Source organism: Staurois parvus, unplaced genomic scaffold (genome assembly GCF_062004578.1).
Source record: "Staurois parvus isolate SC_StPar_1 unplaced genomic scaffold, SC_StPar_1.0 ptg000548l, whole genome shotgun sequence".
NCBI lineage: Eukaryota > Metazoa > Chordata > Amphibia > Anura > Ranidae > Staurois > Staurois parvus.
This window is the reverse complement of record NW_028318344.1, coordinates 8187432-8209996: the sequence shown is the minus strand read 5'-3', so window position 1 is coordinate 8209996 and position 22565 is coordinate 8187432. Positions and strand designations below refer to the sequence as shown.

General features: G+C 46.7%; 1 pseudogene; it reads right to left on the bottom strand.

The window, feature by feature from the left end:
- Window positions 1-324: 324 nt before the first annotated feature.
- On the bottom strand, window positions 325-963 carry LOC149451150 (uncharacterized; annotated as a pseudogene).
- Between the last annotated feature and the right edge of the window lie 21602 nt (window positions 964-22565).

The following is a 22565-nucleotide window of genomic DNA, read 5'->3' as shown; positions in this document are numbered from 1 at the left end:
CATCTTGTACTGCACAGGACAGAATGTAAACACTGAGGCACAAAGTCCTTCACTGAGGTGTGAAAGGGCACCTGTAAAGAAAAGGTGGTAAAAACATTAGGTCTATGTGCAAACCAGAAGAGTTGGCAACTTTAGGAGGATCCACCACCGCTACAACGCCTGGTGGTTGTAGCGTCATTCACATCTGATGGTAAATAAGGCAAGTCATAAATGGAAGAGGCTTCCCAGGAGTAGCAACAGAGTCAAGAAAAATAGCCTCATGACCCTGGGCCAACAGGAATCAAGATTCTCTTAAGCCCTCCAGAGCAGGCATCTGGGAGTGGTCTAGGAGGACAGGGGAGGCATTCCCAACTGTGGAGAGCCTGTGCCCAGGTGTCCTGAGGCTCGGGGTAAAAATTGAAGCCAATCTGGTACCTGGATCGGGTCAGTTTCCATGAAGGCGAGAAGGTCTGACAGGTCCGCTGGTGATCTCAAAGTGTAGGCTAGTGGGCCCTTCCAGAAAGTAACTGCCAGAGGAAATCCCTATCTGTGAGTCCCAGCTGCTGAGCTTTTTCAAGAACTGGAAGCAGTAAGGCTTAACAGCGGCACTGTCAAAGTCCACTGTGCCCAGTTCCCAGGCTTTCTGAAGGATGGCCTCTTTCTGGGTGTAGTGATGAAGATGACAAATGATGTCTCCAGGCCTGTTCAGGTCTAAGGAGCAGGTGCTCAGGGCTCTGTGAACCCTGTCCAGTTCCAACATAGATGGGGGGCAGTATCCAGGACTCTATAGAGGCTGGCTATAACAGTGTCATGGAAAGTCTATGGGTCCGTGGCTTCAGGGAGGTCTTGGAGTCACAAGTTGTTTTGGCTGCTCCAGTCTTCCAGGTCCTCCAAATGAAGTTGCAGTGCCACTGTGGTGCCGGCCTGTTGTATTTGAGCCAGCTCCAGAGCTGCAACCTTCTGTTCCAAAGCAGATGTAGAGGATTAAAATAGAAAGTAGTAAACGAGCGCTGGGTGGATCAAATATGGCAAATGGTAAGATGCTGCTAGCATAAAAGGTAAGATCTCATAGAATTCCTCATAAAATACATGAACATAAAATATGCAGCTCTAAAAATTAGACAATAAAAGAGGTAATAAAGTGTACATGATATACGTCTGCAAATAAGCAAAATGTCTTGGTGCTGAGACCAATGATGTAAAGCGATATCATATATCCTGAGGAAAAGGTGCATATAGGGACATTGGTGACAAAGACAGTCTATCCGGTGGTATTGAGAAATGATAAAAACAATCGTTGACATCTGTGGCTTAGAAAGTGAATGTTGATTGCACTAACCAGATAGCGCAATTTTATGCGCATTGGGGCACTGCAATGTGAATGGTCACCAGGTCAGCAGCATCCAGGTGCTATGCGTCCGAAGGTAGAAAGCTCATCTCCAGGTATTCCGTCATCAACCACCAGGGGGATGTTGCACGCTCTCATGTGTCAGGAACCACCTTAGGGAAGGCTCGCAGAACAAACAAGCCCTTTGAAAAAGTGTACTCACAGGAAACGTGTTAGGGAGGTGCCCCCACACAGTGACCTTAGCACGCACGGTCCTTATGAACGACCGGCGGCCATCTCGGAATTTTAAATGTAAGTTGTTTACCTGTTTTTATATTACACTCTTTAATAAAATACTACACTATTGGATACCTCTCTTCTGGGCGTGTTTGTTCTGCAAGCCCTCCCTAAGGTGATTCCTGACACATGAGAGGTTGATGACGGAATACCTGGAGATGAGCTTTCTACCTTCGGACGCATAGCACCTGGATGCTGCTGACCTGGTGACCATTCACGTTGCAGTTCCCCAGATCCAGATGGCCAGAAGTAGGTCTGATTTACTCCAATGCGCATAAAATTCTCGTTAGTGCAATCAACATTCACTTTCTAAGCCACAGATGTCACGGATTGTTTTTATCATTTCTCAATACCACTGGTTAGACTGACTTTGTCACCAATGTTACTATATACACCTTTTCCTCAGGATATATGATATCGCTTTACATCATTGGTCTCAGCACCAAGTCATTTTGCTTATTTACACACGTATATCATGTACACTTTATTACCTCTTTTATTGTCTAATTTTTAGCACTGCATATTTTATGTTCATATAGATGTAGAGTATTCTCTGGCTGAGATGTGAGTAGAGAGGTTTTACACATCTGTCCAGAGAGCTTGCAGTTCTTGGAGATGTGAGTCCTCCAACTGGAGGATGAGTCCTGAGAATAGAGCCACCGGGGTGTCCAAGAAAGCGTCCAAAGTCCCCAATGGTGCCAAAGAGGATAGTGGGACCATAGCAGAGAGATGGCTTGGAGAACCTCTGAGATCTTGGGAAAAAGCAATGAATCTCTGTCCCTGGAGCCGAGGACTGAGATAGCTTGTGCACAGATTTAGTCTTGTGCTTCTTGCTGATAACATGCCATCGTAGAAGGTAGGACGAGCGGTGTAAGCTGTGAAGAAGCCAGGCACTCCAAGAAGATACATCTCTACATATCCATGCCATGCCCCCCACTCACTGGCTTTTTATATCTCAGTTGGTGAAATCTCTGTATCTGAGATCATAGAATCTCCAGCATTTCTATTATAAAATGGCTTCATTTTGCCTATTAAATGTTTCACATATTTTTCATTCTGAAGAACCCATCAGGGAGAGGGAAACTGCTCATGATACAGGAAACAGAGAGGGGTATCCTTGTAAGCTGAAAGGGGAAACTGACATGGAGTGGGGAGATGTTAATAATGAAGAACCAAACATTCAGATGAAGATAGATGATGATTCTGTTCAACAATGTAAATCAATACCTTTTTTGGAGAACACATAAAAAAACAGCATTTTTTGTAAGTGTGAAATCTTTATGAGTATTTGGTAGTAGTTTTTACACAAGCCACTCACACATTGAGTGTTCTACAGGAATTAAATCTGGAAAAGAAAGATTAATTGAAAATGTATTTACAGAGAGACAAAACCAATTAACTTGCACAGGTGTAATTTGGAGTGATTATTTAAGTGTATAAAGTACACACAAATCTTGCCAAAATCTAGCCTTAGCCTTGCCTATTATCTGCTTTTATATTATAAACTAGTTTATTTTGTTACACTCTGCCTGTAAATAATGAAAAACTCCAATATGGGATAATAGGAGTGATTTATCAGAAAAAGATGAACAATAGACATTACATCATTGCAAATGTTCCCTGCATTTTTCACAGAATATTTATATAGAGAAACGTAGTTAGCATAAAACTAGCAGATAATGATGAATTGAATTTGTAGCTATCCCAAATTTTTTGATGGGTACTTGTCTGGGCATGATACAGAAGGTATACAACCAAATATATGAGGTATTGGATGTATTTACTCTCCATTAAAAAATTCAATATAACACATTGCATGTGTTTTGTTTTGTTTCGATTTGTTATTTGACTAATTTAGTTTACTTCAATTAGTTAAATTTGTTTAATTCGTTTTTCGGAATTCGTTTTATTTGAATTCGACCAAATTCAAAATTTCAATTGGATTCGAAAATAATTTTAACGGATTTGAAAATAATTCTAATAGATTTGAAAACAATTCTAATAGATTTGAAAACAATGCTAACGGATTTGAAAATAATTCTAACATTACAATCCATTAGCCACAATCCATATGTCCATATTTTTGATGGTTTATGAGCTATATGAAGAGTTGCATGATCATATTGGAAATTTCTATTTCAGCAAAATGTTCGCAGTGCCTTTGTTGATCACTACTCATGTCACCATAGCACAGCTCACAATTTTTTGTAAAGAATTTTAGCCTTTTCTAATCTATTCTATTATTTTATATTCTATTCTAATGTATTCTGTTTGAATTCAAATTTATTCTATTCAAAATTTGAATTTCGTAAGGAAGTTATATTCTTTCTATTTTATTCTATTCTGCTGTTTTTCTATGCTATTTTATTCTATTCTATTCTTTGATTCTTTATTCTAATCTTGTCTATTCTATTCTTTGATTTTCTATTCTATTCTAATCTATTATATCCTAATTGATTCTATTACTTTATTTTCTGTTCTATTTTGCTCTGTTTTACTTTATTTTCTGTTCTATTCTTTGATTTTCTATTCTATTTTTTATTCTATTTTTATTCTATTCTAATTGATTCTATTCTTTTCTATTCTATTCTTTGATTTTCTATTCTAATCTTTTCTATTCTATTCTAATGGATTCTTTTCTTTTCTTGTTCTGTTTTACTATATTATTTTCAACTGTATTCTGTTCTATTCTTTTATTTTCTATTCTGTTATTTTTTCCTATAATCTTTTCTATTCTATTATTTTATTTTTTCTATTCTATTCTATTCTTTTCTATTTATTTATTTTTTGTTCTATTTTATTCTATTTTTGTTTTCAAAATAAAATTTGTTTTTGAATTGTAATTTGTTTTCAAATGTGTTTTCGCATTCGAATCTTCAGCAGAATTTTGTTTCGTTATTTCAGATTTGTTTAAATTCTTTACTACTGTAATTCAGAATTTGGATACAGAACAAAACAAACTGTACATGTCTAACCACAGAAGTAGCTCTTCTGTCAATTATACCAGGGTCATTAAAAAAAGGAGGGCCTATTCCACCTGTCATCCGCCTGCTCAGTGGGGATCAGCAAATAGATCACCCACTAAGCATGCGGATCAGCTCGAAGGGGTCTGTCCCGTCTGAAAGGGGCCTAAGACTGACTTAGTAGGAGATACACTATATTTCCAAAAGTATTGGGTCATCCCTCCAAATCATTGGATTCAGGTGTTCCAATCACCTCCATGGCCACAGGTGTATAAAATCAAGCACCTAGGCATGCAGACTGCTTCTACAAACATTTGTGAAAAAATGGGTCGCTCTAAGGAACTCAGTGAATTCAAGTGTGGTACCGTAATAGGTTACCACCTGTGCAATAAATCCATCTGTGAAATTTCCTTGCTACTCAATATTCCATGGTCAACTGTAAGGCTTGGATGTAGCTGCTCAGCCATGGAAACCCATTCCATGAAGCTCTCTATGCACCATTGTGGTGCTAGTCTGAAGGCCACACAAAGTTTTGAGCTCTTTAACTATTGACTCTGCAGACAGTTGGTGAATTCTTCGCACTGTGCAGCTCAGCATGCGCTGACCTCACTTTGTCATTTTACGTTACCTACCACTTTGTGGCTGAGTTGCTGTTGTTCCCAGTTGCTTCCACTTTGTTATAATACTACTAAGTGCAATGCAAAGCGTTGGATGCAGTAGTGTAAAGCATGCCGCCACTGGACTCTAGAGCAGTGGAGATGTTTTGTCTGGAGTGAAGAGTCATGATTTTCTGTCTGGCAATCCGATGGATATGTTTGGGTTTGGTGGTTACCAGGAGAATGGTACTTGCCTGACTGCATTGTGCCAAGTGTAAAGTTTGATGGAGGGGGGATTATGGTGTGGGATTGTTTTTCAGGGGTTGGGCTTGACCCCTTAGTTCCAGTGAAGTGAACTCTTAAGGCTTCAGCATACCAAGACATTTTGGACAATTTCATGCTCCCAACTTTGTGGGAACAGTTTGAGTATGGCCTCTTCCTGTTCCAACATGACTGCGCACCAGTGCACAAAGAAAGGTCAACAAAGACATGGATGATTGAGTTTGGGGTGGAGGAACTTGACTGACCTGCACAGAGTTCTGACCTACCTGATAGAACACCTTTGGGATGAATGATAGCGGAGACTGCGAGCCAGGCCTTCTCGTCCGACACCAGTGCCTGATCTCACAAATGTGCTTCTGGAAGAATTGTCAAACATTCCCATAGACACACTCCTAAGCCTTGTGGACAGCCTTCCCAGAAGAGTTGAAGCTGTTATAGCTGCAAAGGGTGGGCCAATTCAATATTGATCCCTACAGACTAAGACTGGGATGCCATTACAGTTCATGTGTGTGTAAAGGCAGGTGTCCCAATACTTTTAGCAATATAGTGTATGTTGGACCTCTGCACTGCTTTCCCACAGAGAGCAAGCTTCCCGCTCTGCAGCTCCTAGCAGTTAATGGGCTTTTTTACTCAGGATGTGGCAGCTTTAGAAAGTAAAAAAAATAAAAACTATAATAATGTGCAATAATAATATCATAACCTCCCAGAAAATTATATATAAATATAGTAAACTAATCCATTCTACAAACATTCCTTCTAAGGATACGTTTTTGCGGGTAACTGGGGAGAGATAAAACAGGTGGATGATCTGCTTTTTTACTGACCCCCCAACTTCCCACCTACAAATGTGACATGATGGCCACACAGGTTTGTTTAACTTGCTGTGGCTGCAATGCTTTTCTTCACATTGCAGCACACAGTGCAGCAATCTTTACACAGTCTGTTGAGCTTGGCAAGAGGTGCCACTAGCCAAACTCACCCATTGAAGTCAATGGGACCACACCACACTGTGGCATAATCCCCCATGGGATAAAAAAGAAAAAAATAATTAATTCAGGAAGTGGCTGTATTACCTCCAGAATATCATTAAACTAGCTATAAACTTTCTTTTACAAATATAGATCACTGTTCAGGTGGGGCAATAGAGCTTGCTATCCATGTGAATGAGCTCTGGCAATCCCTATACTCATTCCACCCAATAACTATTAAAGTGAAAAGTGGAGGAGCCCAGTGAGATAAAACAAGTAGCTGAAAAATGACACACATAGCAGATAGGGAGGAAGATAATGAGTTAAACTGTACACTAAAGTTTCATACACATGGTGGAAAAATTGGATGAAAAATACAGTTTAAGGCGCAATCATCTGATCATCTGACCATCAGTAGTCAGATTTCAAGAGCTGATCTCTGAAGTTCATGCAAAAATGTCAAAAGGAACAAGCATGAAAATTTTTCTCGTACGATAACAGAACAGATGATTTTCGTTTAATCAGTATAAAATTGAGTGACCAAGACTGCGCATGCTCGGAAATGAAAAATATATTACAATACAATAAAATACATAAAGTCACTTCCAAAGCTGTATTCTGTCTTATGAGAATTTTCATAACTTTAGTAACCTCTTCATTTTCAATGAGACTATCATGCAAACCCCCCCAAAAAACAGACAATCATTTGTCCAATATTCTCATCCTGTGTAGAAGGCTTTATAGAGGCAAGCCATCCTGAGGAGCATATGTTAGGGTTAATTGGCTCAACATCCCACATATTCCAGGTGCTGTTCTGTCATCTGATTTTTTTATTTATTATTTGAATATTAGTTTACATTTTTTTCATAGTGGTGGTGTGTTTTTTTCTTAATAAGATCCTTCTTTTCCCTTGTTCTTGACTAACTTGTTGTGTCATCTAGCCTACATACATACTGTATAGTGCTGTGTTACATCTTAAGTCTTATTTCTATATCTAATGAGGCTTTATAGTGAAACCTGTGACCCTTGATAGGAGAAGGGCATCCCAATGCCAACTGGATAAACATGAGAAGAGTTACTTCATCAAAGTGGGTAATATCTGTTAAAAAAAATAAAAAAGATGTAAGAATGAGCACATTTTGACATGTCTGATACCTATTAATGTGCCATCCAACGAATGTATGAACTGTTCACCCAAGTATCCACATATCATGCTAAATTCCAAACAGGAAGAATTATAACCATAGAACGTATCATAACAGATTAGACAGGTATTCTAATATACAAACTACATTCTATCTAAATGCTAAATCTCCATCTTTGAATACTAATTGAATGACTTTATTCAAAAGATATTGATCAGTAATTCATAGAAAGGAAATTTTCAATAAACACAATGACTGCATAGGCTTAAAAGCACATGTCGATTAACCAGTAACCTTGCCTAAAAAAGACATAGGCAGATTAAGTGGGAAAGGGCAAGGCCACAGCTTTATTTGAAATTTTCCAACATAACCAATTTTCAACATAAACACTTAAACCAGCTCCAGTCACAGTTATAATGTGAGCACGTTTTAACGTTAACTTGATCTAGTCTAAAAGGTCTGTCCTTACCAAGAGTGCCTGACAGACATTAGAGTGACCCAACTTCCACTCAAGGGCGTAGGCCATTATGGCAACATTTAACACTGCCAAGGACAAAAACTACGACCCACTAGTCAGTGGTCAACTGATGAGCAACCCACTGCAGCCAGTGCCTGTTCCGCATCAGTTTGAAGGCCTAGATTAAAGATGTCTAGATGAACATTGTTCAAGTGAATGTCATGAGGTCTCAATAGGTTACTATTCTCACCTTACAAGTCCCTGTGGTGGACAACTATTCCCTCAATACTCCGAACAAATTTGGACATTGACCTTCCTATGAAATCATTTTAGGCATGGGCCAGGAATGCAGTGGGCCCAAACCAGATACGGAACAATTTTCAACCACACTGTAGTTAAATCAGTAAAGACAGCACAAGAACGTGTAATGTCCTGTTTCATGGAAGAAACCATGTCCACAGAACATAAATAACAAAGATCATTTCCCTCCAGATGGATGACTAAGACTATGGGACTGGAGACATGGCTGTAGAGGCGGAGGCATTTGGGTAATACCTTGGACCAACACAAAGCTCTCAAACTGTGCCAGTGGATTCTCGCAACCTCAAAAGCAAATCCCAAATTCTTTCCTGAAGTTGCAATTCCTCTTTACCCCATTCCAGCCCCAGATCCAACTTACCCACCCTTCTAGCCCCTAAGGGCACATTTCAGAGTAAAAAATAAATTTGTTTGACATGTGCTTTTGTTCACACATGGGCAAACATCTTTTAAAGACCGTTGGGCTCAAAAGTATGCCATTCAAGAATTCTTGACATGCTGCTCCTCCTATGTGATTTAATGCATCAGTTGTTCTTTCGGTCTACAATATGTAGGCAGGACCATCAGGCTCCTATGCTCTCATGTTAGTGAATACAGGAGGAGTATTGAAAATTATTCTTCTATGTCTATGACTGTTTCTACGTTGTTGTGCTGTCAATAATACAATTCATTGTAAAAGAAAATGATTCTTCTAAATACAGTATATCCAGACACTGCCTAACAAACCAGTTGCCTCTGTGTTTGTGTCATTGAAACCATCTCTGCCTCCTTACCAGAAGGTGAATACTTTTTGTATTTGTGTGCCAGAGAAACATTGTGAATAGAGATGAGCGAATCGAAGCATCCGAAGTGGAATTCGAGTCGAATATCGGAAAAATTTCGATTCGTGCCGAATCCGAAAAACAGCCTAATTCGGACGCGCGAATCGAAATTTTTCCGAAAATGGCGGCTGACATGTGCGGCGACGGAGCGGGGATGTCGGGGAAGGCGCGCAGAAAAGGCGCGCTGCCCCATAATGCATTCCTCAACGACATGTGATCGCATCAGCCAATCAGCAGCCAGCCAGCCAGCACTGTGTAATGGTCGAGGTATATATAGCGGCCATTTTGGAAATCTTCATTTGCCTGCAGTCATTGAACAGAGGCAGACCGCTCTGTACTAGGGACAGGGACAGAGTTAGGGCCACAGAAACGAGAATTGGGGACAGAGAGAAGTTACTTAGGGACAGAGAACCATTACTCAGGGACACAGACTTGTTAATGAGGGCCACAGAATCGTTATTTAGGGACAAAGAAACGCTAGTTAGGGCCACAGAATTCATACTCAGGGACAGACAGAATTGTTACTCAGTGCCAGAGAATTGTTACTTAGGGCCACAGAAACGTTATTAGGGCCACAGAATTTTTACTCAGGGACAGACAGAATTGTTACTGAGTGCCAGAGAATTGTTACTCAGGGACAGACAGAATTGTTACTGAGTGCCAGAGAATTCTTACTCAGGGCCACAGAATTCATTCTCAGGGACAGACAGAATTGTTACTCAGGGACAGACAGAATTGTTACTGAGTGCCAGAGAATTGTTACTCAGGGACAGACAGAATTGTTACTGAGTGCCAGAGAATTGTTACTCAGGGACAGACAGAATTGTTACTGAGTGCCAGAGAATTGTTACTCAGGGACAGACAGAATTGTTACTGAGTGCCAGAGAATTGTTACTCAGGGACAGACAGAATTGTTACTGAGTGCCAGAGAATTGTTACTCAGGGACAGACAGAATTGTTACTGAGTGCCAGAGAATTGTTACTCAGGGACAGACAGAATTGTTACTGAGTGCCAGAGAATTGTTACTCAGGGACAGACAGAATTGTTACTGAGTGCCAGAGAATTGTTACTCGCACAGACACAAAATTGTTACTTGCACAGACACAGAATTGTTACTCGCACAGACACAGAATTGTTACTCAGGGCCACAGAATTCATACTCAGGGACAGACAGAATTGTTACTGAGTGCCAGAGAATTGTTACTCAGGGACAGACAGAATTGTTACTGAGTGCCAGAGAATTGTTACTCAGGGACAGACAGAATTGTTACTGAGTGCCAGAGAATTGTTACTCGCACAGACACAAAATTGTTACTTGCACAGACACAGAATTGTTACTCGCACAGACACAGAATTGTTACTCAGGGCCACAGAATTCATACTCAGGGACAGACAGAATTGTTACTGAGTGCCAGAGAATTGTTACTCAGGGACAGACAGAATTGTTACTGAGTGCCAGAGAATTGTTACTCAGGGACAGACAGAATTGTTACTGAGTGCCAGAGAATTGTTACTCGCACAGACACAAAATTGTTACTTGCACAGACACAGAATTGTTACTCGCACAGACACAGAATTGTTACTCAGGGCCACAGAATTCATACTCAGGGACAGACAGAATTGTTACTGAGTGCCAGAGAATTGTTACTCAGGGACAGACAGAATTGTTACTGAGTGCCAGAGAATTGTTACTCAGGGACAGACAGAATTGTTACTGAGTGCCAGAGAATTGTTACTCGCACAGACACAAAATTGTTACTTGCACAGACACAGAATTGTTACTCGCACAGACACAGAATTGTTACTCAGGGCCACAGAATTCATACTCAGGGATAGACAGAATTGTTACTGAGTGCCAGAGAATTGTTACTCAGGGACAGACAGAATTGTTACTGAGTGCCAGAGAATTGTTACTCAGGGACAGACAGAATTGTTACTGAGTGCCAGAGAATTGTTACTCAGGGACAGACAGAATTGTTACTGAGTGCCAGAGAATTGTTACTCAGGGACAGACAGAATTGTTACTGAGTGCCAGAGAATTGTTACTCGCACAGACACAAAATTGTTACTTGCACAGACACAGAATTGTTACTCGCACAGACACAGAATTGTTACTCAGGGCCACAGAATTCATACTCAGGGATAGACAGAATTGTTACTGAGTGCCAGAGAATTGTTACTCAGGGACAGACAGAATTGTTACTGAGTGCCAGAGAATTGTTACTCAGGGACAGACAGAATTGTTACTGAGTGCCAGAGAATTGTTACTCGCACAGACACAAAATTGTTACTTGCACAGACACAGAATTGTTACTCGCACAGACACAGAATTGTTACTCAGGGCCACAGAATTCATACTCAGGGACAGACAGAATTGTTACTGAGTGCCAGAGAATTGTTACTCAGGGACAGACAGAATTGTTACTGAGTGCCAGAGAATTGTTACTCAGGGACAGACAGAATTGTTACTGAGTGCCAGAGATTTGTTACTCGCACAGACACAAAATTGTTACTTGCACAGACACAGAATTGTTACTCGCACAGACACAGAATTGTTACTCAGGGCCACAGAATTCATACTCAGGGACAGACAGAATTGTTACTGAGTGCCAGAGAATTGTTACTCAGGGACAGACAGAATTGTTACTGAGTGCCAGAGAATTGTTACTCAGGGACAGACAGAATTGTTACTGAGTGCCAGAGAATTGTTACTCAGGGACAGACAGAATTGTTACTGAGTGCCAGAGAATTGTTACTCGCACAGACACAAAATTGTTACTTGCACAGACACAGAATTGTTACTCGCACAGACACAGAATTGTTACTCAGGGCCACAGAATTCATACTCAGGGATAGACAGAATTGTTACTGAGTGCCAGAGAATTGTTACTCAGGGACAGACAGAATTGTTACTGAGTGCCAGAGAATTGTTACTCAGGGACAGACAGAATTGTTACTGAGTGCCAGAGAATTGTTACTCGCACAGACACAAAATTGTTACTTGCACAGACACAGAATTGTTACTCGCACAGACACAGAATTGTTACTCAGGGCCACAGAATTCATTCTCAGGGATAGACAGAATTGTTACTGAGTGCCAGAGAATTGTTACTCAGGGACAGACAGAATTGTTACTGAGTGCCAGAGAATTGTTACTCAGGGACAGACAGAATTGTTACTGAGTGCCAGAGAATTGTTACTCGCACAGACACAAAATTGTTACTTGCACAGACACAGAATTGTTACTCGCACAGACACAGAATTGTTACTCAGGGCCACAGAATTCATACTCAGGGACAGACAGAATTGTTACTGAGTGCCAGAGAATTGTTACTCAGGGACAGACAGAATTGTTACTGAGTGCCAGAGAATTGTTACTCAGGGACAGACAGAATTGTTACTGAGTGCCAGAGAATTGTTACTCGCACAGACACAAAATTGTTACTTGCACAGACACAGAATTGTTACTCGCACAGACACAGAATTGTTACTCAGGGCCACAGAATTCATACTCAGGGATAGACAGAATTGTTACTGAGTGCCAGAGAATTGTTACTCAGGGACAGACAGAATTGTTACTGAGTGCCAGAGAATTGTTACTCAGGGACAGACAGAATTGTTACTGAGTGCCAGAGAATTGTTACTCGCACAGACACAAAATTGTTACTTGCACAGACACAGAATTGTTACTCGCACAGACACAGAATTGTTACTCAGGGCCACAGAATTCATACTCAGGGACAGACAGAATTGTTACTGAGTGCCAGAGAATTGTTACTCAGGGACAGACAGAATTGTTACTGAGTGCCAGAGAATTGTTACTCGCACAGACACAAAATTGTTACTTGCACAGACACAGAATTGTTACTCGCACAGACACAGAATTGTTACTCAGGGCCACAGAATTCATACTCAGGGACAGACAGAATTGTTACTGAGTGCCAGAGAATTGTTACTCAGGGACAGACAGAATTGTTACTGAGTGCCAGAGAATTGTTACTCGCACAGACACAAAATTGTTACTTGCACAGACACAGAATTGTTACTCGCACAGACACAGAATTGTTACTCGCACAGACACATAATTGTTACTCAGGGCCACAGAATTCATACTCAGGGACAGACAGAATTGTTACTGAGTGCCAGAGAATTGTTACTCAGGGACACCTAATCGTTGAATTAAATAGTATGTCAGACAACATGCAGAGGAGTGGCAGAGGAGGCAATGTTTTAGGAGCGAGCAGACGTGGCAGCAGAGGAAGGGGTCGAGGCAGCAGTATTCGCAGCCAGAGGCCAGTGCTCCCGGTGTCATCCAGCGGTCGTGTCTCCACCGACAACCCTGCCGTCATTGATTGGTTGGCTCGGTCGTCTTCCTCTTCCCAGGTCACCTCTGACACCTACAGCCAACGGTCGGTGGGTACGTCAGACACAACCGTTAGTTGGCATGGCCCGGGACCAAGCCCACTGAAATCACGTGTCCTCTACCTGCCCCTGTCCTTTGCTGTTCCCTCACCAAGCGAAGTATCGCATGCTGTGGGCTCAGCCCCACTGTACAGTGAGGAAGAGCTAACAGAGGGCGGTCAGGAACGGGGGGAGACATCGGCCTTTTCAGCAGCCAAGCGAACAAGTACTGGCGAGGAGAGTGGCTCGGTAGCCGGTCTAGAGACAGGTCTGTCTCCTGACCCAGACGCAGCCGAGGGGGCTAGTAGTGAGGCGGAGACCCTACTTGATGATGAGGAGGTTGATCGCACTTGGCAGCCTCGTCGTCATCAGGCAATTTCTTCCGCATCATCAGGAGAAGAGGGTGGCAGCTTGGCAGCGAGCAAAACAGTCGGTGGGTTGCCCAGGAGACAGCAGCAGGGTCGCATCAGTGTCAGTGGAGCCAAACGTCCACGGAGTAGAGCACCAGCTCCACTGCAGCCTACCACCACGGCCAGTAGTGGTGCCGTTGCGCACGGAGGAAGTAGCAGTCAGCCAGTGAAGAGTAGCGGGGGCAAAGTTTCCTACTCGGTGGTGTGGCAATTTTTCCTCAAGCCGCCCGAGGAAGTAAACGTAGCCGTATGTCGACTATGTGGCCAGAAATGCAAGCGTGGCCAGGGGGCCCATGTTGGGACTACAGCGTTGCGTCAGCATATGCAGCGTCACCATTCGGTGGCCTGGGAAAACCGTGATAAACATACGGCGGTTCTGCCTGCCCCAGCCCCCGCTCCATCACCCGCTCCGTTACTTGCTCCGTCACCCGACGTCGTCAATCGCCCTCTATCAGCCAGTCAAGGCTCCAACACCTCTGCTGAGGGGAGTTGTCGCTCATTGGCATCTTCCGCTCGTTCAGATGCTCCTTCTCCTGCTACTCCTCTTCTCGGATTCCGTCAACAGTCTTTCTTGGAATCCGTATCCAAGAGACAACAGTTTGCGAGCACGCACCCGACGGTGCAAAAGCTGAACGTCCTCCTGTCCAAGTTGCTGGTGCTGCAGTCCCTCCCTTTCCAACTGGTGGACTCAGCACCTTTCCGAGAAATGATGGCTTGTGCCGCGCCGCGGTGGAGAGTGCCAAGCCGTCATTTCTTTGCCCAAAAGGCAGTGCCAGCCCTGCATTCACATGTAGAAGAGATGGTGGGCCAGTCTTTGAGCATGTCGGTCTCTGCCAAAGTGCACGGCAGCGCCGACGTGTGGAGCTGTAACTACGGTCAGGGACAGTACATGTCATTTACGGCCCACTGGGTGAACGTGGTGCCGGCACAGCCGCACCAGCAACTTGGACAGGTCACGACGCTTTTGCCTCCACGTTTGCACGTCCTTGGTCCAGCAAGCATGTCCGCCTCTACCACCTCTTTTTCCGCCGTGTCCTCAGCCGCCACCCCCGTGCCAAGTCCCATTACCCGACCGGCATATCACATGTGCAGGGCGCAACGGTGTCACGCTGTGCTGCACCTGGTATGCCTTGGCGAACGTAGTCACACAGGGGAGGAACTGCTGAGTGTAATGAACAGAGAAATCGACAGATGGCTGTCTCCGCGCAAACTAAAAATCGGAACCATGTTGACTGACAACGGAAAGAACATGGTGTCTGCTCTGCGTCAAGGAAGGTTGTGCCATGCGCCATGCATGGCTCACGTGTTCAATCTGGTTGTCAAGCGGTTCCTAAAATCCACCATCCCACTGCAAGACATCCTTAAAATGTCACGTAAACTGTGCATGCATTTCAGCCATTCCTACACCGCAAAGAACACCCTCATTGAGCTGCAGCGGCAGAACGGAATTCCACAGCATCGCCTGATCTGCGACGTTGCAACAAGGTGGAATTCAACCCTACACATGTTAGACCGCCTTTACGAGCAGCGAAAGGCCATCACCGATTTCCTGATGTTACAAGCGGATAAAGGTACTCCCCTGTGTAACTTAGATGTCAGCCATTGGCAGCTCATGCGTGACACCTGCCGCTTGCTCAGGCCCTTTGAGGAGGCCACGCTATTCGTGAGTCGGCAGGACTATGGGATGAACGACGTCATTCCTCTGTTGCACGTCCTGGAACAAATGCTGTTAACAATGGCTGGTCAGGGTGCGGTAGACGTGGCGCACAGATCTCAACGCCACATGACCCCTGTGGGGGCAGGACAGGAAGAAGAGGAGGAGGTAGAGGAGGACATTTGTGCTCAGGAATTATTGAGTGAAATGGGTGGTTTTTCCACTCAGCGGACAGGAGTGGAGGAGCAGGAGCATCTGGTAGAGGAGGAGGAGGAGGAGACAGAGGACCCAGACGCACCGTGGCAGTATGCTGTGGAGATGGAGGCAGGGAGTCCCTCGCATTCCTTGGCACAAATGGCCCATAGCATGCTCGGTTGCTTGCGTAGCGACAGCCGAATAATAACCATCAGACAGAGGGATGACTTTTGGCTGTCCACCTTGTTGGACCCTCGCTACCGGTCCAAAATGGTGGCCTTTTTCACACCTGCTGAGAGGGAGGCCAAAATTACGTACTATAAAAACCACCTATGTAGTCAGTTGGTCTCTGCCTTTGTGCGCCAACGTCCATCCTCAGACACTGTGGGCCCTGTGCGCTCGCGTTCCGCTGGCATGGCAGCAGGGGAGGGGTGGGGTGGTAGGAGCAGTGGCAGCTCCACCAGCAGCGGCTGCCTCAGTCTGCAGTCGATGATGAGTAGCTTTCTTCACCAGCGCAGTGAGGAAACTACTAACCAGCCGCAGCAGCAGCAGCAGCATCAGGTGGACCTGGAGCAGGAGCTCAAAAAACAGGCTTGGGCCTACTTGGACAGCACCCTGCCAACCGAGGTAGACAATCCCCTTGACTACTGGGCAACGAAACTTGACCTTTGGCCCCAACTAGCTGAATTTGCCCTTGAAAGGCTGTCATGCCCGGCCAGTAGCGTGGCATCGGAGCGCGTGTTTAGTGCGGCAGGAGGTATTGTAACTCCGCGGAGGACACGACTGTCCACCCAAAGTGTGGAGAGACTCACGTTTGTGAAAATGAATCAGGCGTGGATTAGTCTGGATTTCAAACCACCAGTTCCTGACACAACTGACTAAATCCGCCATGAATCATGCCTCAAACATGTGCCACTTTCAGGTCTCCTCACACTGCTGGTGTGTTTAATTTTTTGACATAGGGTGCTGGCAGATTACGGGCCTCCTATAGCTGCTGCCAGGCCCCTAATCTGCCATAGGCCCCTATATACCGCCTCCTCATGCTGCTGCTAGGTCCAGAGTCTCTCATGGGTCCCTGTACGGCCTCCCATTGCTGCTGTCTCCATCGCCACACTCTGCTGCCATGTGCCACTTTCAGGTCTCTTCACACTGCTGGTGTGTTTAATTTTTTGACATAGGGTGCAGGCAGATTACGGGCCTCACATAGCTGCTGCCAGGCCCCTAATCTGCCATGGGCCCCTATATACCGCCTCCTCATGCTGCTGCCAAGTCTAGAGTCTCTCATGGGTCCCTGTACGGCCTCCCATTGCTGCTGTCTCCATCGCCACACTCTGCTGCCATGTGCCACTTTCAGGTCTCTTCACACTGCTGGTGTGTTAAATTTTTTGACATAGGGTGCAGGCAGATTACGGGCCTCACATAGCTGCTGCCAGGCCCCTAATCTGCCATGGGCCCCTATATACCGCCTCCTCATGCTGCTGCCAAGTCCAGAGTCTCTCATGGGTCCCTGTACGGCCTCCCATTGCTGCTGTCTCCATCGCCACACTCTGCTGCCATGTGCCACTTTCAGGTCTCTTCACACTGCTGGTGTGTTAAATTTTTTGACATAGGGTGCAGGCAGATTACGGGCCTCACATAGCTGCTGCCAGGCCCCTAATCTGCCATGGGCCCCTATATACCGCCTCCTCATGCTGCTGCCAAGTCCAGAGTCTCTCATGGGTCCCTGTACGGCCTCCCATTGCTGCTGTCTCCATCGCCACACTCTGCTGCCATGTGCCACTTTCAGGTCTCTTCACACTGCTGGTGTGTTTAATTTTTTGACATAGGGTGCAGGCAGATTACGGGCCTCACATAGCTGCTGCCAGGCCCCTAATCTGCCATGGGCCCCTATATACCGCCTCCTCATGCTGCTGCCAAGTCCAGAGTCTGTCATGGGTCCCTGTACGGCCTCCCATTGCTGCTGTCTCCATCGCCACACTCTGCTGCCATGTGCCACTTTCAGGTCTCTTCACACTGCTGGTGTGTTTAATTTTTTGACATAGGGTGCAGGCAGATTACGGGCCTCACATAGCTGCTGCCAGGCCCCTAATCTGCCATGGGCCCCTATATACCGCCTCCTCATGCTGCTGCCAAGTCTAGAGTCTCTCATGGGTCCCTGTACGGCCTCCCATTGCTGCTGTCTCCATCGCCACACTCTGCTGCCATGTGCCACTTTCAGGTCTCTTCACACTGCTGGTGTGTTAAATTTTTTGACATAGGGTGCAGGCAGATTACGGGCCTCACATAGCTGCTGCCAGGCCCCTAATCTGCCATGGGCCCCTATATACCGCCTCCTCATGCTGCTGCCAAGTCCAGAGTCTCTCATGGGTCCCTGTACGGCCTCCCATTGCTGCTGTCTCCATCGCCACACTCTGCTGCCATGTGCCACTTTCAGGTCTCTTCACACTGCTGGTGTGTTTAATTTTTTGACATAGGGTGCAGGCAGATTACGGGCCTCACATAGCTGCTGCCAGGCCCCTAATCTGCCATGGGCCCCTATATACCGCCTCCTCATGCTGCTGCCAAGTCCAGAGTCTGTCATGGGTCCCTGTACGGCCTCCCATTGCTGCTGTCTCCATCGCCACACTCTGCTGCCATGTGCCACTTTCAGGTCTCTTCACACTGCTGGTGTGTTTAATTTTTTGACATAGGGTGCAGGCAGATTACGGGCCTCACATAGCTGCTGCCAGGCCCCTAATCTGCCATGGGCCCCTATATACCGCCTCCTCATGCTGCTGCCAAGTCTAGAGTCTCTCATGGGTCCCTGTACGGCCTCCCATTGCTGCTGTCTCCATCGCCACACTCTGCTGCCATGTGCCACTTTCAGGTCTCTTCACACTGCTGGTGTGTTAAATTTTTTGACATAGGGTGCAGGCAGATTACGGGCCTCACATAGCTGCTGCCAGGCCCCTAATCTGCCATGGGCCCCTATATACCGCCTCCTCATGCTGCTGCCAAGTCCAGAGTCTCTCATGGGTCCCTGTACGGCCTCCCATTGCTGCTGTCTCCATCGCCACACTCTGCTGCCATGTGCCACTTTCAGGTCTCTTCACACTGCTGGTGTGTTTAATTTTTTGACATAGGGTGCAGGCAGATTACGGGCCTCACATAGCTGCTGCCAGGCCCCTAATCTGCCATGGGCCCCTATATACCGCCTCCTCATGCTGCTGCCAAGTCTAGAGTCTCTCATGGGTCCCTGTACGGCCTCCCATTGCTGCTGTCTCCATCGCCACACTCTGCTGCCATGTGCCACTTTCAGGTCTCTTCACACTGCTGGTGTGTTAAATTTTTTGACATAGGGTGCAGGCAGATTACGGGCCTCACATAGCTGCTGCCAGGCCCCTAATCTGCCATGGGCCCCTATATACCGCCTCCTCATGCTGCTGCCAAGTCCAGAGTCTCTCATGGGTCCCTGTACGGCCTCCCATTGCTGCTGTCTCCATCGCCACACTCTGCTGCCATGTGCCACTTTCAGGTCTCTTCACACTGCTGGTGTGTTTAATTTTTTGACATAGGGTGCAGGCAGATTACGGGCCTCACATAGCTGCTGCCAGGCCCCTAATCTGCCATGGGCCCCTATATACCGCCTCCTCATGCTGCTGCCAAGTCCAGAGTCTGTCATGGGTCCCTGTACGGCCTCCCATTGCTGCTGTCTCCATCGCCACACTCTGCTGCCATGTGCCACTTTCAGGTCTCTTCACACTGCTGGTGTGTTTAATTTTTTGACATAGGGTGCAGGCAGATTACGGGCCTCACATAGCTGCTGCCAGGCCCCTAATCTGCCATGGGCCCCTATATACCGCCTCCTCATGCTGCTGCCAAGTCTAGAGTCTGTCATGGGTCCCTGTACGGCCTCCCATTGCTGCTGTCTCCATCGCCACACTCTGCTGCCATGTGCCACTTTCAGGTCTCTTCACACTGCTGGTGTGTTAAATTTTTTGACATAGGGTGCAGGCAGATTACGGGCCTCACATAGCTGCTGCCAGGCCCCTAATCTGCCATGGGCCCCTATATACCGCCTCCTCATGCTGCTGCCAAGTCCAGAGTCTCTCATGGGTCCCTGTACGGCCTCCCATTGCTGCTGTCTCCATCGCCACACTCTGCTGCCATGTGCCACTTTCAGGTCTCTTCACACTGCTGGTGTGTTAAATTTTTTGACATAGGGTGCAGGCAGATTACGGGCCTCACATAGCTGCTGCCAGGCCCCTAATCTGCCATGGGCCCCTATATACCGCCTCCTCATGCTGCTGCCAAGTCCAGAGTCTCTCATGGGTCCCTGTACGGCCTCCCATTGCTGCTGTCTCCATCGCCACACTCTGCTGCCATGTGCCACTTTCAGGTCTCTTCACACTGCTGGTGTGTTAAATTTTTTGACATAGGGTGCAGGCAGATTACGGGCCTCACATAGCTGCTGCCAGGCCCCTAATCTGCCATGGGCCCCTATATACCGCCTCCTCATGCTGCTGCCAAGTCCAGAGTCTGTCATGGGTCCCTGTACGGCCTCCCATTGCTGCTGTCTCCATCGCCACACTCTGCTGCCATGTGCCACTTTCAGGTCTCTTCACACTGCTGGTGTGTTTAATTTTTTGACATAGGGTGCAGGCAGATTACGGGCCTCACATAGCTGCTGCCAGGCCCCTAATCTGCCATGGGCCCCTATATACCGCCTCCTCATGCTGCTGCCAAGTCTAGAGTCTCTCATGGGTCCCTGTACGGCCTCCCATTGCTGCTGTCTCCATCGCCACACTCTGCTGCCATGTGCCACTTTCAGGTCTCTTCACACTGCTGGTGTGTTAAATTTTTTGACATAGGGTGCAGGCAGATTACGGGCCTCACATAGCTGCTGCCAGGCCCCTAATCTGCCATGGGCCCCTATATACCGCCTCCTCATGCTGCTGCCAAGTCCAGAGTCTCTCATGGGTCCCTGTACGGCCTCCCATTGCTGCTGTCTCCATCGCCACACTCTGCTGCCATGTGCCACTTTCAGGTCTCTTCACACTGCTGGTGTGTTAAATTTTTTGACATAGGGTGCAGGCAGATTACGGGCCTCACATAGCTGCTGCCAGGCCCCTAATCTGCCATGGGCCCCTATATACCGCCTCCTCATGCTGCTGCCAAGTCCAGAGTCTGTCATGGGTCCCTGTACGGCCTCCCATTGCTGCTGTCTCCATCGCCACACTCTGCTGCCATGTGCCACTTTCAGGTCTCTTCACACTGCTGGTGTGTTTAATTTTTTGACATAGGGTGCAGGCAGATTACGGGCCTCACATAGCTGCTGCCAGGCCCCTAATCTGCCATGGGCCCCTATATACCGCCTCCTCATGCTGCTGCCAAGTCTAGAGTCTGTCATGGGTCCCTGTACGGCCTCCCATTGCTGCTGTCTCCATCGCCACACTCTGCTGCCATGTGCCACTTTCAGGTCTCTTCACACTGCTGGTGTGTTAAATTTTTTGACATAGGGTGCAGGCAGATTACGGGCCTCACATAGCTGCTGCCAGGCCCCTAATCTGCCATGGGCCCCTATATACCGCCTCCTCATGCTGCTGCCAAGTCTAGAGTCTGTCATGGGTCCCTGTACGGCCTCCCATTGCTGCTGTCTCCATCGCCACACTCTGCTGCCATGTGCCACTTTCAGGTCTCTTCACACTGCTGGTGTGTTTAATTTTTTGACATAGGGTGCAGGCAGATTACGGGCCTCACATAGCTGCTGCCAGGCCCCTAATCTGCCATGGGCCCCTATATACCGCCTCCTCATGCTGCTGCCAAGTCTAGAGTCTCTCATGGGTCCCTGTACGGCCTCCCATTGCTGCTGTCTCCATCGCCACACTCTGCTGCCATGTGCCACTTTCAGGTCTCTTCACACTGCTGGTGTGTTAAATTTTTTGACATAGGGTGCAGGCAGATTACGGGCCTCACATAGCTGCTGCCAGGCCCCTAATCTGCCATGGGCCCCTATATACCGCCTCCTCATGCTGCTGCCAAGTCCAGAGTCTCTCATGGGTCCCTGTACGGCCTCCCATTGCTGCTGTCTCCATCGCCACACTCTGCTGCCATGTGCCACTTTCAGGTCTCTTCACACTGCTGGTGTGTTAAATTTTTTGACATAGGGTGCAGGCAGATTACGGGCCTCACATAGCTGCTGCCAGGCCCCTAATCTGCCATGGGCCCCTATATACCGCCTCCTCATGCTGCTGCCAAGTCCAGAGTCTGTCATGGGTCCCTGTACGGCCTCCCATTGCTGCTGTCTCCATCGCCACACTCTGCTGCCATGTGCCACTTTCAGGTCTCTTCACACTGCTGGTGTGTTTAATTTTTTGACATAGGGTGCAGGCAGATTACGGGCCTCACATAGCTGCTGCCAGGCCCCTAATCTGCCATGGGCCCCTATATACCGCCTCCTCATGCTGCTGCCAAGTCTAGAGTCTCTCATGGGTCCCTGTACGGCCTCCCATTGCTGCTGTCTCCATCGCCACACTCTGCTGCCATGTGCCACTTTCAGGTCTCTTCACACTGCTGGTGTGTTAAATTTTTTGACATAGGGTGCAGGCAGATTACGGGCCTCACATAGCTGCTGCCAGGCCCCTAATCTGCCATGGGCCCCTATATACCGCCTCCTCATGCTGCTGCCAAGTCCAGAGTCTCTCATGGGTCCCTGTACGGCCTCCCATTGCTGCTGTCTCCATCGCCACACTCTGCTGCCATGTGCCACTTT